We start from the raw sequence: 12,621 nt of genomic DNA, 5'->3' as shown, positions 1-12,621 counted from the left end.
AGGTTTTTAGTGAAATTTGAACTCTGGGCTTAATTCAATCGATTGGGAAATCGATTGAATGAATAATTGAGCCCCTGACTTAATGCTAATCGATTTCCAAATCGATTTTTTCAGTTTTGCTGAGTTCCTGTATGGCCAAATCGATTTCTTAAATGGGTTTGAAAAATATATTATAAAATCGATTGGCAAATCGATTATGTCAAATTAGGGAAGTCCCTGTAACTCATCCAATCGATTAGGAAATCGATTTCCCTGCATATTCTTCCAAAAATACATAAACTAACTCAATATCATTCATACACAATTCCACATCTTAACACTTCGCAATTCCCACACGATCACCACGACAAATTGGGTTTCGAAATAGTTTTGCAATCCGTCACACTTACACACAATAATCAATACATAACACTTAGGAATTTCAACACATTTACCACGACAACTTGAGTTTCGAAATAGTTTTACAATCCATCACACTTACACACAATAATCAATACATAACACTTAGAAATTTCAACACATTTACCACGACAACTTGAGTTTCAAAAGTTTTTTACAATCCATCACACTTACACACAATAATCAATACATAACACTTAGAAATTTCAACACATTTACCACGACAACTTGAGTTTCGAAATAGTTTTACAATCCATCACACTTACACACAATAATCAATACATAACACTTAGAAATTTCAACACATTTACCACGACAACTTGAGTTTCGAAATAGTTTTACAATCCATCACACTTACACACAATAATCAATACATAACACTTAGAAATTTCAACACATTTACCACGACAACTTGAGTTTCGAAATAGTTTTACAATCCATCACACTTACACACAATAATCAATACATAACACTTAGAAATTTCAACACATTTACCACGACAACTTGAGTTTCGAAATAGTTTTACAATCCATCACACTTACACACAATAATCAATACATAACACTTAGAAATTTCAACACATTTACCACGACAACTTGAGTTTCGAAATAGTTTTACAATCCATCACACTTACACACAATAATCAATACATAACACTTAGAAATTTCAACACATTTACCAATTTACTAAAAAAGTGTAAATCGTAAACGTACCACCTATCACGGGTCAGTACTATTTACCGAGGTGCCACCTATCACGGGTCAGCACGATTTACTAAAAGAAAAAGCGTAAATCATAAACGTACCGCCTATCACAGGCCAAAGTACTTTTTACCGAGGTGCCACCTATCACGGGTTAGCACAATTTACCACAAACGTAAATCGTAAACGTACCACCTATCACGGGTCAGTACTGTTTACCGAGGTGCCACCTACCACGGGTCAACACGATTTACCAAAATGAAAAGCATGAGCATACACTGACTCCATCCACAACAATCGTTAAGCAAATGCATATATTAAAAGATTCCCCATTTTTAACACTCATTTAACTTAAACGATTTTCCAAGACAAACAAAAAGTAAACAGAAATATTAAGAGATTCCCCATTCTTAATACTCATTTAACTTAAACGATTTTCCAAGACAAACAAAAAGTAAACAGAAATATTAAGAGATTCCCCATTCTTAATACTCATTTAACTTAAACGATTTTCCAAGACAAACAAAAAGTAAACAGAAATATTAAGAGATTCCCCATTCTTAATACTCTTTTAACTTAAACGATTTTCCAAAACAAACAATAAGTAAACAGAAATATTAAGAGATTCGACATTCTTAATACTCTTTTAACTTAAACGATTTCCAAAACGAACATTAAGTAAACAAGACATTAAGAGATTCCCCATTCTTAATACTCATTTAACTTAAACGATTTTCAAAACAAACATTAAGTAACAAGACATTAAGAGATTCCCCATTCTTAATACTCTTTTAACTGAAACTATTTTTAAAACAAACATTAAGTAAACAAGACATTAAGAGATTCCCCATTCTTAATACTCATTTAACTTAAACGATTTTCAAAACAAACATTAAGTAACAAGACATTAAGAGATTCCCCATTCTTAATACTCATTTAACTTAAACGATTTTCAAAACAAACATTAAGTAAACCGAGATATTAAAAGATTCCCCATTTTTAATACTCGTTTAAATCTAATAGTTTTCACGCCAACATTAAGTAAACGTAGACATTAAGAGATTCCCGATTCTTAATGCTTGTTTAACTCTAATGGTTTTCAAATTCCACACAAAACAAACTCAAACCTATTATCATATCCAATCAACAACTCACACCAAAACACATCAATTCATTCCACCAACGAATACGACAAACACAAATCACGTCAAATACGACAAACACAAATCAACACAATCCACCACTCAAACACAACAAGTTTCATTCACTCAAAATCATACATAATGAGTTTAAATTCATTTTCCACGAAACATTCATCAATATAACCAAAACCTAACTCTAAGATTTTACCCATAAAGCCTTAGATTCATTTTCCCCCAAATCAATACTCCAACCCTAACAAAATTCTTTTCCACACAACCGCAGATAAGTCCCTAAATGCAAACTAGAAGTTTGGAAGGAGCCCTTACCTTCACGTTAGTTGTCACGTTCGATTACGGTACCGCGAGTAAATCCGGTAAAATCTCCGCTCGCAACGTCGCCTCCAAAGTTGGTCCCCTAGCACCGTAGCGTGGTAGTGAGCAACTTTCCCTTCTATCTCTTTGCGAAACGAAGTTTAGATCTAGATGAAACGGGGAGGTTTGTGTTTGACGGTTTTGAAATCCCTAACTCCGTTTTCGAATCCGAGAAGGAGGAAGGAGTTGGGAACTTGATCTTTCTCACCCACTAGCCTTGGGTTTCAATTCTCGAACTTAAAGGAAGCAAAGAAAACGAAACCAAAGAAGAAGAAAAGGGAGAGAGTCGCGAGGCAGGGAGAGACAGGAAGAATTTCTAATTTTTCCTTCTTTTGTTTTTCTTTCTTTTACTTATCTTCTCTTTCTTTTCCTTTCTTTCTTCTTTTCCTTCCTTTTTCCATTCCCTCCAAACATATACTCATTATATATATTAATAATAATTAACAAATATCTCAAAATATCTAGATATTTATTAAAATTACCATTTCACCCATAACACATTAAATTCTTCGTAAAAGATTCACCGCAGTTAATTTAATTTATTCATCGACGAGTAATTCTAATCGGCATCAAAATATCTTTTTGATCATATAAACTCCAAAATATTAATAACTTTGGCTAAAAAGCCTCTGAGTTTAATACCAAAAAACACTAAAATACATAAAGTATACTTTAAAATTATGGGTCTTACAATTTTTAACCAAAATTCAGCACTGCACTAAAACAAAGTAACAAGTCAAAACTACGAAAAACCTCTACATAATCAAGCAAATAAGAACATAAATATTTCATTAAATTAAAGAACTAAAATCAACAAAATATATCAAATAACTCGTTAAATTAACTAATGGTTAAAGATAAATAAGACTAAAATCAATGAAAACTATGCATATGATGAAGAGTTATCAGTCCCCTTACCGACTTATGTTGGGTAAGGCATGTCACCTCCCAGTGGAAATAGAGCATTGTGCTTATTGGGCGGTCAAGAGTTTATAACCTTGAGATGGAGAAAGCAGGTTTGGAGAGAAAGCTTCAATTGCAACAACTTGAAGAGCTTAGACTTGAAGCTTTTGAGAACTCTCGCATCTATAAGGAGAAAACTAAGTACTTTCACCCAACTCACATCTTAAAATTATGGCTGGGAAACTTCGATCGAAGTGGATTGGCCCTTTTGTTGTTACTAACATTTTTCCTCATGGTGCAATGGAAATAAAAAGTGAAAACACCGAGAAAATTATCAAAGTAAATGGACAACGCCTCAAGCTATTCCACGAGAGCTCTGTTCTTGAAGATGCTACCATAGAAGAACCCTCCTTGGAAAATCCCACCTACACTAAAATTTGAACAAGGAGCTCCCTTTCCTTACTCTTATTTTATACTTGTTATTTTCATTAAGGAAAATGTGTAATTTAAGTGTGCGGGTATTATTTTGGATTTTCTTTGTTATATTTCAAAATAAATAAATAAAAATGGACATCTGCATGCTTTTTCATCAGATTTTGTGGTTGTAAATGTTGAGAGTTTGCTTGGACTAGCATGATTGGATAGTAACTTTGCATTCTTGGTAAAATAAATTGGATTAAAATGCTAAATTGTGTATAATTTGTGATAGGTCATTAACCTTTGTGAGATTTTTGAGCCTTACTATGAATGAAATATATTTTTCCTTTTTTTTTTCTTGTGCGTTATCTCACTCGTGATTGCTAGTTATGCCAGAACTTGACTTGACTCTTGTCTGCATGAATATATTGAAATGATATAGGCATTTGTTTCTTGATTAAGCTACTAGCCAAATAAGCCTACCCTACAATTATCTATTTGTTTAAGCCCCTTTGATCCTAATTATCCCATTCTTTGTTATATAGCTCATTACAAGCCTAAAAGTAAAAAACAATGAATTGACTCAATCTCGGGGGATAAAGGAGTCGTTCCTTAAATAAGTGTAGGGGTGCTCAACTTGTTTGTTTAAATTTGAGGGTTATGAAAAAAAAATATTATGAGGAAAAATGGTTGTGTTGTGAGCAAAGAGAGTGTGAAAATAAAAGTCAATGATATTTTGTTGAGTTACTTCTTAATGGTGTTTTTCGCTCTTAATCATTACTATTGTATCTTCTTTGATTTTCAGCCCTAGTATCCTTAGGATTATCTCACCCTTACCTTGGCCACGTTACAACCTGAATAAAGACCTTTTGATCATTACGTGTTTGTGATTCAAATATAGAATATAGAGGTCTGTCAAGCCTATGGTAGTGTTAGCTTTCATGATGTGCTTTGAGTGTAAACAGTAGTCCAAACACTTTGAGAGAATTTTATATCCTCAGAGGAATCTACCACTTATGATGCATTCTTTAGTTAACCTTTCATCTTGTTTGCCTTGGTTGTGATAAAAAAACTATTCATGATTGCCTTAAGCTAGATATTTGTTTTTTCTCTCACCACTTTGCATTCATAAGAATATTTGGAATCACATGCATTACTTTGCTCGGAGTGCAAAAGTTTAAGTGTGGGGGAGTTTGATCATAGCATTTGGGCACATTTTCTAGCTTTTTAGTTTTGTATTTTAAATGCTCTTTATAGCTTAAAATAATTTTTAAGCTTGTTTCTAAACTTTGGGTCGAAATTGAATTATAATTTTACTATTTGCATTTTTTAATTTTATTATTTGTATTTTGACCCTTACTTGCTCTGTAGGTCATAACTTGAGCTCTGCATATCGGATTGACGCATATGAGCAGGCGTTGGAAAGATAAAAATCAGAGCTACAATTTTTGTGTTCGAATAAAAGCCCAATGCCGATGGTTACTGTGCCTATTTTACAGAGTTTGTAATAATTTTAAGTAGCTGGTCTAGTAGTAGAATTTTACCTTTTTAAGTCGGTTAAAATGGACATTTTAAGTCAGTTCCGTGTCCGAGTTAACAGCAAACGACTTAATAAACATGTTGTTTTTTAAGTCGTTTTATGAACCGACTTAACAGAGCTTCGTCTTGTTAAGTCGGTTTAACTTAACCGACTTAAACATCATAAATTCAATTTAACAAATCATCTTTTTAAGTCAGTTCTTTTGATCAACTGACTTAATAGACATAGTTAAAATAATTTTTTTTTATAATAAATTTCTCTTTTTTTTTTATGCTCTTGCTCCATACGTACGTACATACAATATTTTGTATTAAATTTCAATTTAAAATTTTGTACTATTAATCACAATTTTATATAACCATTTAATAATAAAAATATAAAATATCAGAAGTTCATGCAAAATATAGAGTACAAAACAGATGTCTCTCATTTCTAACTATTCTTGACAACACGAAAAAAGATTTAGATGTCCGTTAAAAAAATTACAAAATCACATCTAGCAATTTTCAATAGACATATATTTAAGCACCGTCATTTTCTTCAATTAATTCCAAAATAAAATCTACACAACGTTCTTGAACTTCTTTAATTTGATTTGAATGAAATGGTCTCGAGTCGTCAAATATCTGAACAAAAAAAAAACAATCAATATCGATTGGATCCTAATTTTTATCATACAAACATTAAAAAAAACACAATCAATAACAACTTATATTTTTTTATCATACGAACATAAAAGAAACACAATCAATAACAATTTGTAAAAAATTTACGTACTTGCATCCATGAATCAACAATACCAGTTGTTACAATGTTCAACATATGTAACATGACATAATAGCCACACTCATAATTTGAAGCTTGTCTCTGACTCTAAAATTGAAATCACAAAAAAATTGTTAAATGCATAAAATTGTTATAATATTATAAATGAAGTTATTTATTTGTAAACAACTTACTATAGGAAAACTCCATGTTATCTTCGGTTTAATTCTCAAACCTAGCAACCTATAATAACCTTCGAAAGCTCTACAAAATAAAAATGATTATTAAAATTGTGTTATAAAACATATTACAATACTTATGAACTATATAAATAAATTAAATATTTACAAATCAACAATGGGGCATATTTTTTTATCTGGCTTCCTTCCCAATGAACATATAAAGACTACAATAAGCTCCTTAGGATTAAGAATAAGCAATTGCCAATGACGACTACAATAAATAATTAAATATATGTTTTATTCAATTTTCTCTATTATAAACGATAACTATAATAGAAAATACTTACTTTATGAGATAAGGTGCTAGGTAACAAGTTCTTTTTTCCTCGAACAACTTCTTTTGAATGTGGGCTTGAGCATTAGTTGAATCATTTTCACTTTGGATGAAACTTGGATCAATAAATCCATACATTTCACTTTTTCCTAAGTCAATACAACGACGATGTAGATACCTAAGATATGAAACTTAATTTTCATTATAAATGAAATTCATAATTTAGCAAAATTTACAAATTTAAAAATAAAACATACTTACGTTAGCCAAACTTGTAAAATGGTGATGCATATCTCTTCTTTACCCATACACAACTCTATAATATCTTTCAATGGAAGAAAAAAAAAACTAGTTCCACCATGTTCTAACTTAAATTCTAAAGGCTTTGACATTTTCATTGTCATTACCATCAATTGTTCAACATAATTTAGTTGAAAGTTTTGCCTTTTTGGTGGAACATCGTCTTTCTTTGATACCTCGACAACCTAAACCATTAAAATAACATATTAGCCAACATAATTAAAAGGACTCAAGTATTTAAGTACATAAAAAATTTATGTACTTAAATAATACCTTATTGGAAACAAGTTGCAAGAGTCTCTTTGGCCATTGAATAAAATTGTTGGGGGCTTGACCAACTATTGACACCTCATCAGTGGGCTTAGGTACTTGAGCATTTGCATCTAACACCTTCGTAACCACAACCCTCACCATATCATTATTTAGAAGTTGATTATGTATAGTGGGTCCCAACTTGTACACATCAGCATATGCCACAATATGAGTATGCCTATCAATATATAATTCACAATGTTCTGGGATATCGTCCTCTTCATCTAGTATATGTGGCACACCAGAACAACTACCTTTTGTGCTTGAATGTAAAGTGGTATTAGGAGAGCCAATTGGGAAATTATTGTTTTTTTGAGAAAAAGCCATAGATGATATATCTTTCATCACTTGCTCTCTAATCACCTTAGTAAGTTCTGCTTTTATGGTCTCTATTTGGTCGCTACTCATAATAGGTGGAGTAGAAGATGGACGAGAATGTGATCCAAAGTATTGGTGAATCCTCACACCTCTACCAACTGCCCGAACACAACCAGGGTGTTCAGGTCACCCAATAGCTTCCGTCAAGATATCTTGACGTCCTTTTGGATGGAAGTTTCCTTGAGATGTTTGTTCCACAAGAGAATCCTAAAACATACAATTTAAAATATATATATATATATATATATATATATTAAATGTGTAATTAAGAAATTAGAATTACATATTTACTTACAATTTTTTCAACAATAAGACGTGTTTCTTCTGATGTGTATTCTCCTGATGGTGTTTGTCGAGCTCTCTTCCACCTCTCATGGCGTGATGGTGGAGATGGAGGTGGAACTTCTTAATCTCCAACTAATTTTTGCCTTTCTTTTAATTTCTCTTGAATCATCTTCTTCTCTATCAATGCATATCCCCCACGAGACAATATGTGGGGGTACTTATTAAAAGATTGAATCATTTGTGCCTTCTTTCTTTTCTCCTATTGTAAATAACAAACCAATTAAAGATAATACTAAAATATTAGAAAGAACAATCAAATCATATATACAACTAACCTGGAAGGAAGGATCCTTTCTGGTCTTAATGAACGTCTTCCATATTTCATCATCAATAAAAGGATATACATCAACAGGAGATTTGTGACTCAAGTCCCCATTATTTAAGTATCTCCTTGTTATTGTAGCTTTAAATGCCCTCCAATGCTCACCCATATATTGAAAACATTTTTTTTTAATAAATTCATTATTAGGAACATTCCATTTTTCCTACATTACACAACAAATATAATAGTTAGTGTACAACAATACTATAATTAAGTACAGTAACAATAAAGATAATTAAAATTACATCGATTGTTGCCCAAATTTTTTTCTTCACGTCTTCATGTACTTCATCCCATTCATTGGCTAAAATACTAACTTTGTCTCGAGCAAGGGAAGCCACATGACCAATGAAAGCTTTTCTGTTATCCCTTATAGGTAGTCTAGTTGATTGATCAAAATCAATCGATAACTTATCACCATCGTTACACTTATGTAACAACTTTGTCATACGTGTGCCGCATCTACTCTTTTTTTGGGTAGAGTTAGTATCTGATCTATTTTGTGAAGAAACGAAGGGATCACCCATGTGCCTCTATTTAAAAAATATATAATTATGGTCAGTAACAATTGAAAATTCAAAATAATGAATAAATAACATAATGCTATAGATAAACTATCATATAAGGTGACACTATTGCTAGTAAAAAATTAAAAACAAAGCAAATTTTATATAAAACTATGATATTGTACCATTTTAGTTCCTAAAAATGTCATGTTTGAATATTCTCCCATATCCCTTCTTGATGATCATCACGAGTGGCATACACATCGTCCTCTATATTTTCCACAATGGAACCAGGTATTTGTTGTGAGAAAGAAGGAGTCTCAAAATTATCTTGTAGTGAACCTAGACTCTCATTAGGTCCATACATGCTTTTACCTTGGAGAACCACTGACCACCTTTTGTTAGAAGGATCACTAACATAAAAAACTTGTTTGCTTGAGATGCCATAATAAAAGGCTCATCTTTATAAGCTACTTTTTCAAGGTCTACCAATGTAAAACCAAATTCATCAATTTTAACACCATTGTTTATGTCAATCCATTTATATTTAAAAGCAGGAACTTTAAACTTAATAAAATCAACATCCCAAATCTCTTCAATGATCCCAAAGTAAGATATTGATGCCACCTCAAGATTTTTTTCTTTTGAACTTGAAAAGTGCATTGACTCAGCGACAACCATAACTCCATTATTTTGCATTGTACTTTTGTCATCTTGAGCCTTTGTTTAAAAGGTAAAATTATTGATATCGTAGTCGGTCCAAGTTATGACATCAAAGTTAGGCCCATCTGCTAGCCATTTTAATGTAACAAAACATGTATTATCGATTAAAATGGTTTCTTTAAACCACTTTAAGAAAGTCTTGTTATGCTCATTCAACAACCATTTTTCATTCATTCGAGGATTTTTTTTCTTTGACAATATTTTTGTGAGCAAAAAGGTAAGGTTGAACCTCCTCAGTATTATTCAATATATACAAATGTGCTTGAAGTAATTCCTCACACCTCACGCTCTTAAGTTTTAAACCTCGTATACCCTTACCTGTGCATCTATCCTCATGGCGAGACTTAGGAACTCCTATAGTGTCTGCTTTTGACATATAGTCTGAACAAAACTCAATAGCTTCTTCTGCAATGTACCTTTGAACAATAGATGCTTCGGGACGGTTTGGATTCTTCACATATCCTTTTAAGATCTTCATGCATCGCTCAATTGGATACATCCACCTTAAATAAACAGAACCACATAATATAATTTCTCTCACTATATGAACAATTAAGTGAACCATAATGTCAAAAAAAGAAGGAGGAAAATACATCTCCAGTTGGCACAGAATAATAACAGCTTCATTTTCCAAATCATCTAAGTTTTTAGGATCAATGACTTTGCTACATATAGCATTGAAGAATAAGCACAACCTAGTTAAAACATCTTTCACTTTTTTAGGCAATATTCCACGAATAGCCACTGGTAGTAGTTGTTACATTAATACATGGCAATAATGAGACTTCAAACCAACTAATTTTAGATCTTTCATTGAGATAAGACTCTTTATATTTGAAGAATATCACGTTGGCACTTTTATGCCCCTTAGAGTCTCACAAAAAAGTCTTCTCTCATATTTTGATAAGGTATGACAAGCTGGAGGCAAATATGTTCGCTTACCTGATGATTGTGGAGCTAATTCTTGTCGTATACCTATCTCAACCATATCTAAACGAGCATTCAATCCATCCTTTGTTTTTCCTGGAATGTTGAGAAGTGTTCCAATCACACTATCACACACATTTTTCTCCACATGCATTACATCAATACAATGTCTAACATCTAGACTAGACCAATAAGGAAGATTGAAGAACACAGACCTTTTCTTCCATACATTTTTCTCAATGGATTGTTTTTTATTCTTTCCAAATTTAACATTGACATCCTTCAACCTTTTATAAATTTGCTCTCCAGTTAAGGCTTTCGGAGCTATTCGATTCTCCTAATCTCCATTAAACGCTTTTCTTAACCTACGATATGGGTGATTAGGTTTAAGAAATCTCCGATGTCCAACGTAAACAGCCTTCCAACCATGTTTTAATTAGAGGTACCATGTGTCTTCTTCACATATAGGACACGCTTTATGTCCTTTAACACTATAACCTCTCAAGTTTCCATAAGCAGGAAAATCATTGATCGTGCAAAATAACATTGCGTGCATTTTAAAATAATCACAAGAATAACCATCAAACACTTCAACACCTTCCTCCCATAGAATTCTCAAGTCTTCAATCAATGGAGTTAGATAAACATCTATGTCATTTCCAGGTTGCCTTGGACCCGAAATCATCATAGATAACATAATGTACTTGTGCTTCATGCAAATTGAAGGAGGTAGATTGTAGATAATTAAGAGAACGGGCCATGAACTATGGTTACTACTTAAGTTACCGTATGGGTTCATTCCATCTGTGGCAAGTCCAAGTCTAAGATTTCTTGGCTCATTCCCGAATTCAGGATACAATTCATCAACTTTCTTCCATTGCAATGAATCAGCTGGATGACAAAGTTTTCCATCATGTTGTCTCTCATCAGCGTGCCATCTAATATTCTTTGCATCATTGACATTAAGGAATAATCGTTTGAACCTTGGAATTATTGGAAGATACCATAACACCTTTGCAGGACAACCTGTTGTGCTTTCATCGCAATTGGAATCACCATCCTTCACTTTATAGCGTGATAACCCACACACAAGACATTGGTTCAACTCTTTAAACTCATTTCAGTATAGTATGCAATCATTAGGGCATGCATGTATTTTCTTATACTCCATACCCATTGGACACAATATCTTCTTGGCCTCATAATAACGGTTTGGCAATGTGTTATCTTCAGGAAGCATTTCTTTCAACGACTCAAGCAGTTCTGTGAAGCTTTTGTCTGTCCATCCATTTCTCGCTTTCAAGTTGAACAATCTCAGCACCGCAAACAACCGTGTGAAGTTAGTGCATCCCGGATACAAAGCCTCTTCTTTGTCATTGCACAAACTATCAAAAACATGTGCACGTTGAAAAGACTCTTGTACAATATCAAGAATCACGTCCTCAAGCCGATTGTCCTTATCTTCAAGAACTTCTTCTCTTTCTGATACATTTGTCATGTTTATCGAATCACCATACCATATCCATTTTGTATAAGTTTGGCATATCCCATAACAAATAAGATGATTTCTTATTTCTTGAAACTGTAACCGATTTCCATTTAAACATTTAACACAAGGACAATAAAATTTTCCTTCATTTTTAGGAAGTTTTTTTAAAGCAAATTCTAAAAATTCTTCCACACCTTTCTGATACACTTCAATTAAACGATTAGCATTCATCCAACTACGATCCATAACTATTTCTATTAAAAATAAATAAAAGAATTAAAACTAAAACAATTTTATAGTTCATGAAATGTATAATTTACCTTTTATTTATTGTCCTAAAATGTTGTATTCATAATAGCTAAGAATAATCTAATAGTATATTATTGTTTTCTTCCTTATTGTTATTATTTTGTGAATATCTAAATACATGGGAAATTTACAACAACAGAATAATTGAAATATTTTGTGATCAAATGTGACATATATAAAACATTCTAAAAACGAATGATCCTGAATAGTATTTTTTCTTAATATTTGCTCATCTTATATTAACCATCTAAAAAT

At 32.3% G+C, this 12,621-nt stretch overlaps 1 pseudogene; it reads right to left on the bottom strand.

The window, feature by feature from the left end:
* Positions 1-9,120: 9,120 nt before the first annotated feature.
* LOC140919291 (uncharacterized) lies at positions 9,121-12,303 on the bottom strand (annotated as a pseudogene).
* Between the last annotated feature and the right edge of the window lie 318 nt (positions 12,304-12,621).

Source organism: Cicer arietinum, chromosome 1 (genome assembly GCF_000331145.2).
Source record: "Cicer arietinum cultivar CDC Frontier isolate Library 1 chromosome 1, Cicar.CDCFrontier_v2.0, whole genome shotgun sequence".
In the NCBI taxonomy this organism is placed as follows: domain Eukaryota; kingdom Viridiplantae; phylum Streptophyta; class Magnoliopsida; order Fabales; family Fabaceae; genus Cicer; species Cicer arietinum.
This window is presented reverse-complemented; position numbering and strand designations above follow the sequence as displayed.